Consider the following 8068-nt stretch of genomic DNA (forward strand, 5'->3'; position numbering starts at 1 on the left):
GGGTGTGTACCCAGAAGTGGAAATGCTGGATCACAATGGTAAAATATACACAACAAAATTGACCATCTTAACCTTTTTTCTTTTTTTTAGTGGTAATTCTGGCTGGGGTGGGTGGCTCACACCTGTAAATCTAGCACTTTGGGAGGCTGAGATGGGAGAACTGCTTGAGCCTAGGACTTCAAGACCAGCCTGGGTGACAAAGTGAGACCCCATTTCTACAAAAATAAAGAAATAAATAAAAAGGTAATCTTGTTTAATTTTTGAGGATTCGCCATCTTATCTTCCTTACTCCTCCCTTTAATGTGCAGTTTCCGTACTCACTGGGGCCTTCTGTGAATGAGGCAGTTCCAGGACAAGCTGCCTTCTGGTCCCCCAAGTGAGGCAGGCGAAGACCACAGAGCTGAGCCTTCCCTGGCTGTGACATGCCACTCCACAAAAGCCTCTTATTAGCGACTAAGAGCCATCACTTCCTCAAATCTTATCAGACCTGCCACCTTGCCTAGCCATATTACAACAATTACTCTAGAAGAGTGATTTTGTACAAACAAGCAGAAAGTATGAACGCTGGTGGTCTATGCAACTTTTAACAATCCAGGTGCTAGATCCATCCAGAACTTGCAGATTACCCTGTGTGCCCACTTTGAGAGCTGCACACACAGTCCTGCTGTTCTGCTGTGTAGCCAGAGTTGAGACCCCTTTACATACTTACTCAGGCATCATTTGGGCCAAACTCCACTCTGTAAACCTCCTCCCTCAACTTTGTGGCTTCTGAGTAGATCGCTTTCCATTTCCATTTATTTCTTTTTCTTCTTTGCTTGGTTTCTGGCACATTCCTCTTTGAACTGCCAAGATCATGCTAGGTAAATGTTTATTGAATGTAAGCTAGCAGCTTAGTTTTATGAGACACATATTTTATAGCAAGGGTTTTCAAACTTGAACGTGTGTCAGGATCACTGGGGGGCTTGCTGCAACAGCCCACCGGGCCCCATCCCTAGAGTACCTGAGTAGTAGGTCTGGAGGGAGGCCTGAGATTTTTTTTTGCATTTCTAAGAAGTTCCCAGGTGGTGCTGCTGCTGCTGGCACCAGCATCACCTGGGAACTTCTTAGAACTGAGGACCACACTGTTTTAGCAGAATAAGAAAGTGTTTTCAATTGACATAGCAACCAGCTCATCAAAACCACAAGTACAAACTAGAGGTATCACCAGACTATAGACTGACTAACAGAGACTATGAGCTCAGTCTGGCAGAGTGGAATGATAAGGCTGTGTGACCTTGAGCAAGTTGTGTAACCTCTCTGATCTTCAGTTTGCTTACCTGCAAAATGGGGTAATAATAACAGCCAACGTTTGTGATGTGCTTACTACATATGCCACACGCCGTTCATCACGTTTCATCCTCATAACAAGCCTATGAGTCGATACTGTTTTTATCCCTCTTGCAGATGAAGAAACTGAGACATGGTAGAGTAGCTGGCGGGCAGTAGCTGGCACACACCCAGCTAGAGGCTGAGCCGAGATTCAAATCCGGGCAGCTGGGACTCAACATCTGAGCTTTCATACTGGAGAGACCCTCTCGCCCCCTTCAGATCCCCCCTCCGAGGGCTTCTGGGAGGAAAGTGTGATGATTTGTAAAACACGGGCTGATGGCCTGGTACACGGAAGCACTCAACAAAGTTTGTGGTTATTGTGAGTTGGTGCCTGGATGTGCACCTATCTGTGTCCTTGTAGGCTGTGTCCAAGGACACCCCAGCACGTGTGTTGACTATTGCACAGATCCACAGAATATCAGACCCCAAAATCATGCCCGTTGGACAGGAGGGGCTGTCCATATTATGTAATGTGTTAATTCTTGGGTCCTTGGATGGGACAAAGTTGTGAATATGCATCACTTAGAAAACTCATCAGCGAGTGAGGAATGGAGTTGTTTACAAAACCAAGCCCTTGCGGTCTTCCTGGACCTCAGCCTCATCTCATCAGCGCCCCCTGCGGAGTGGGGCCGAGGCGGCAGACACGCTGAACGCTCAGGCTCTGGAGGAGCAGGGGGCTGCACCGCGCGCCACCTAGTGGCCAAAGTGAGCAGTTCCCCTAAAAGACACGACGCCCCGCAGTCTGCGCTTTCCTTGGGATTCTGCAATCAATCACATGTAGATTTGCAATGGGCTAGGATCCCCTGAGAGACTGTTTATAAGGAGGGCGGTCTATGTAGATGCACTAATTTGAGGGAGGGAGAGCGTGGGAGGGTCTCTGGGGAGGAGAGATGTCTTCTCTCTGGAAACCCTGGACGTGAAGGCACCTGCCAGCTGCCATTTTTCTTGCTCTAAGCTTTTCTCCAAACGCGAGAATAAAACTGAGATGCTTTACTAGGAACTCAGGTGGGAAAATAAACGGTTTCCTTAGGAAAGATGCCAGAGCAGCGAGCAGAGGCAAAATCCAAGAGAGAGATGAGGTTTTTTTTGTTTTTGTTTTTTTTTGTTGTTGTTGTTTTTAATCAATTTGGGCCGGGCGCGGTGGCTCACGCCTGTAATCCCAGCACTTTGAGAGGCCGAGGCAGGCAGATCACAAGGTCCGGAGTTCGAGATCAGCCTGGCCAATATGGTGAAACCCCGTCTCTACTAAAAATGCAAAAATTAGCCGGGCATGGTGGCACAGGCCTGTAGTCCCAGTTACTCGGGAGGCTGAGGCAGAAGAATCACTTGAACCCAGGAGGCAGAGGATGCAGTGAGCCGAGATCGCCCCGTTGCACTCCAGCCTGGGCCACAGAGCAGAACTCCATCTAATAAATAAATAAATATTTTCCTACTCTGCCACGTCGAGAGTCCGGCATGGTTCACCCGTGGGAGGGGAGGAGCAAGTGTTCTAAGCAGTAACTGTGGTTTTAAAATGTTTTTCTTTTCACCATCATCCTTCTTTATCCCTCAGTTTCTTCCCTCTGCAGCCCCGGAGGAAGGAGGTGGGCCATTCTTGCATTGCTGTAAAGGAATACCTCAGACTGGGTAATTTATAAAGAAAGACGTTTCTTTGGCTCACAGTTCTGCAGGCTGTACAGGAAGCGTAGCAGCATCTGCTTCTGGGAAGGCCTCAGGAAGCTCCCGATCATGGCAGAAGGCAAAGGGGGAGCAGATGCATCACACCACGAAAGCAGGTGCAAGAGGAGCAGGAGGTGCCACACACTTTTTTTTTCTTTTTCTTTTCTTTTCTTTTCTTTTTTTTTTTTTTTTTTTTTTTTTTGAGACGGAGTCTGGTTCGGTAGCCCAGACTGGTGCGCAGTGGCGCGATCTTGGCTCACTGTAACCTCTGCTGCCCGGGATTAAGCGATTCTCGCGCCTCATCCTCCCGAGTAGCTGGGAGGCCTCCACAATCGCCCATCACTGCGTCCAAGGGAGAAGGTGCTCGGGGAGCGTGTTCTGCTCCTCAAGACTGTGGCTCAGAAGCAACGCACGTCGCTTCCACTCCCATTGGCCAGAATTAGTCACATGGCCCCAACCTAACTGCAGTGGTGGCTGGGAGTGTTGTCTTCCTGAGTACCCAGAAAAAGGAAAATGCAAAAAGATTTGGTGAGAATATAGCATTATCTTTGACATAACAAACATCTTTCCTTTGTCGATTTTTTTAAAATCAAAGGCAATAATTGGAGATAGAAGTGTTATATCTCCTCTTGGAGAATATGTTGTTGTCATGTTAAAGGCCTCTGAAAAGTCTTGCAGTAAATATGAAACTTTTAAAAATCCAGCATCTCCTAGATTTGGTGATTGAGCCCTTTTAAATAATTGAATAGCTCTTGGAACTAATATTTGGAGGCATAAACTTTGGGAAATTGCCCTAAATGAGTCAACTGGTGAGTCCAAATCTTCGGGAGGAAAATGATGAGCAAAGAGATGAGTAATTTGTTCTACAATAGTAGGGGATGCTCAGGTGCAGTGGCTCAGGCCTGTAATCCCAGCACTTTGGGAGGCCGAGGTAGGCAGATCACCTGTTAGGAGTTCAAGACCAGCCTGGCCAACGTCGTGAAACCCTGTCTCTACTAAAAATACAATAATTAGCCAGGGGTTGTGGCGGGTGCCTGGAATCCCAGCTACGAGGGAGGCTGAGGCAGGGGAATCACTTGAACCCAGGAGGTGGAGGTTGAAGTGAGCAGAGATCACGCCACTGCACTCCAGCCTGGGCGACAGAGCGAGACTCTGTCTCAAAAAAAAAAAAAAAAAAAAAAAAAAAAAGTAAGGAATGAATTAGAGACCTGGGGCTGAGAGAGGGAGAGGATAACACAGGAGGAAATTTTCCTGAGATGAGAAAGGCCTGGGAAGCGATGACAGGCCCAGAGCAGAGGGTGATTCAGCCCAGGCCACAAGCTTGAGGGCCCTGGAGCAGATGCAGCTCTAAACCAGGAGAGTCGGTGCAGCCAATGTCAAGAGCTGGGAGGCTCTTTTGGTGCCAACCCGTAGGCCTGTGTAGCTAGAGGAATCTTAGGGATCATTCAAACTGCTTTCTTCATATTGTAGACAAGAAGGGTAGGGGCTTAGAAAAATGTAGTTTTTTATTCTTAAAGCAATTCATATTCATGAAAGACAATCTGAACTAGGCACAAAGAAGATTAAAAAAAAAAAAAAACAACCCACCAGATTCTGGTCAGGTGCAATGGTTCCTGCCTCTAATTCCAGCACTTTGGGAGGCCGACACAGGTAGACTGCTTGAGCACAGAAGTTTGAGACCAGCCTGGTCAACAGAATGAGACCTCATCTCTGAAAAAGAATTTAAAAATTAGCTGGGCATGGTGGCACATGCCTGTAGTCCCAGCTGCTCAGGAGGCGGAGGTGGGAGGATCACCTTGAACCCAGGAGGTTGAGGCTGTAGGAAGCTGTGATCCCATCACTGCACTCCAGCATAGGGGGGCAACAGAGCAAGACCTTGTCTCAAAAAATATATAAATACAAATAAATATAAATAAAAACGTGTTCCACCTTGTAAAGGTAAGAGATTTAGTCTGGAGGAGACAACTGCCACCAGGTGGCACCAAACCTAGCGGGCCTGGGCTGATGGGGAACCCCAGCTGTGCAGGCTCTCCAAGGCCTCTCGTTAACCTCAAAATAAGGCAGCTCCGCAAGTCATACAGTTGTTTTTCTGGACCCCACTTACTGATTATGAAAAGATTTTACCATTTATTTCATCAGTCTTGCTAATTGTGCTGTACAAATCTTCCACATCTTAAATTTTTGGGGGTCTATTTGATAAGGGACAAAGATGGTTAAAATATCCATCGTTGAAAATTTTCCCTTGTAGTTCAGTTTCCGCCTTATATATTTTGAAGCTATGTTGTTAGATGTGTAAGGGTTCATGCCTGGTATGTTCTATTCAGTTTTTTTTTTAAATAAAACTGAAATATCTTTTTCTGTCCCATTCAATCCTTTTCTTTTTGAATTCTGTCTACAGCCATAGCACTCTGAACATGCCTGATCTTGTCTGAGTTCTATCAAATCTGACTGGTATTGCTAAACCAGCATTTTGTTAACATTTGCTTGACATATCTTTTTCTATGTATTTATTTTTAAAAATATTTTTTGAGACAGGGTCTCACTCTGTTGCCCAGGCTGGAATGCAGTAGTACCATCATGGTTCACAGCAGCCTGGGCCTCCCCAACCTCATGTAATCCTTTCACCTTAACCACCACACCGGTTAATTTTTGTATTTTTTTTGTAGAGACGAGGTCTCCCTATGTTGCCCAGGCTGGTCTTGAACTCCTGGGCTCAAGCAATCCATCCGCCTTGGCCTCCCAAAGTGCTGGGATTACAGGTGTGAACCATTGTGTCCGGTCCACGCTGCCTTAATTATAATATTATAGCATTTGGAAGGATAATGCCCTAATATTATTCTTTTCCAGAGCTCTCCTAGTCATTGGTTATTGTTCTTTATGCAGTTCTACAAGAAACCTATTTAGATTTTTATTGAAGTCATGTATGACATCTTTACAGCGTTGAGTTTTCCCATCTCTCTTTCTGTGTTTTGTGTGTGTGTGTTTTCGTTGTTTCTTTCTTTCTTTCTTTTTTTTTTTTGAGACAGGGTCTCACTCTGTCACCCAGGCTGGAGTGCAGTGGCATGATCATGGCTCACCACAGCCTTGACCTCCCGAACTCAGGTGATCCTCCCACCTCAGCCTCCAGAGTAGTTGGGACTATAGGCACCTGCCACCAAACCTGGCTAATTTTTTTATTTTTTGTAGAGACAAGGTTTTGCCATGTTGCCCTGGCTGGTCTCAAACTCCTGGGCTCAAACGATCCACCTGCCTCAGCCTCCCAAAGTGCTAGGATTACAGGCATGATCCACTGGACCCAGCCTATTGGCCCATCATTTGTAATATCCAAAGACTGAAAACAACCTAAACCTCTATCACTAAAGGATGGATGAGGAAATTATTATATATTCATACAAAGGAATACTAGACAATGAAAAAATTTTAGCACCTATGTGCTGATATGGAAGGATCTTCAAGAATATTGTTAAGGTATACAATAAAAAGATATATACGGCCGGGCATGGTGGCTCACACCTGTAATACCAGCACTTTGGGAGGCAAGGCAGGAAGATCACCAGGCCAGGCGTTTGAGACCAGACTGACCAACATGGTGAAATCCCGTCTCTACTAAAAATAGAAAAAATTAGCCAGGCGTGGTGGCATGCACCTGTAATCCAAGGTACTTAGGAGGTTTAGGCAGGAGAATCGCTTGAATCCTAGGAGGTGGAGGTTGCAGTGAGCTGAGATGGAGCCACCGTACTCCAGTCTGGGTGACAGAGCAAGACTCTGTCTCAAAAAAAAAGAAGTATGTACAAGAATGTTCATAGTTACCTTATTCATAATAGCTAAAACCTTATTCATAATAGCTAAAACTGATAATTCAAATGTCCACCAACAGGTAAAGTATGGCGTATTCATACAATGAAATGCTACACAACAAAGAACAAATAACTAATATACCCAACGACATGGATGATCTCAAACAATATTGAGTCAAAGAAGTCAGACACAAAGAGAACATATTGCCTGCTTCCATTTCTATGAAGAGTAAGAGATGGATCTAATCTATGGTGATGGAAGCCAGAGGGGTGGTTACCCCCTGGGGAATGGAGAGTGTGTTTGGACTGAACGGGGCAAAAGAGGACCTTCTGGGGAGGTGGAAATGCTCAATGTCTAGATCTGGGAGGTGGTTATACTGGTTCTTATAATGTATGTAAAAATCACCAAGTTGCACATTTAAGATCTATGCATTTTACTATATGTAAATTATATCTTAATTTTTCTTTCCTTTTTTTTGGAGACAGGGTCTGTCTTTGTTGCCCAGGCTGGAGTGCAGTGGTGCAATCTCAGCTCACCTAGGCTCAAGTGACCCTCCCACTGCAGCTTCCTGAGGAGCTGGGACTGCAGGTGTGCGTACCATGCCTGGCTAATTTCTGTATTATTATTATTATTATTATCGGTAGAGGCGGGGGTTTTTCATGTTGTCCAGACTGGTCTTGAACTCCTGGGCTCAAGTAATCCTCCCAGCTCAGCCTCCTAACCTTTCATTTATTTTTAAGAGACAGGGTTTCACTATGTTGCCCATACTGGCCTTGAACTTCTGGGCTCAAGTGACACTCCTGCCTCATCCTCTCAAGTACCTGGGACTACAGGTGTGTGCCACCGTACCCAGCTTTATACCTTAACTTTTAAAATGGCATATTGCTAAAGAGAAAAAAAAAAAGCAAGATTCAGACTGGTGTGCATAGTATGTGCATAAAAAATGAGAGGAAAGAATATGAAGTCATATTTGCTTAAACAACAACTGTAAGGATACTCTAGAATCCAAAGGAGACAGTCTACTTCAGTGGTGGATTTACCAGAAGCGGCCAGGGAGGGGAGAGGGAGGCATTTCACCTTTTTATCATTTTGGACCTTTTTTTTTTTTTTTTTGAGATGGAGTCTTGCTCTGTCGCTCAGGCTGGAGTGCAGTGTCGCGATCTCACCTCGCTGCAAGCTCCGCCTCATGGGTTCACACCATTCTCCTGCCTCAGCCTCCCGAGTAGCTGGGACTGCAGGCGCC

This window comes from Macaca nemestrina, chromosome 17, assembly GCF_043159975.1.
Source record: "Macaca nemestrina isolate mMacNem1 chromosome 17, mMacNem.hap1, whole genome shotgun sequence".
Classification (NCBI taxonomy): Eukaryota; Metazoa; Chordata; class Mammalia; order Primates; family Cercopithecidae; genus Macaca; species Macaca nemestrina.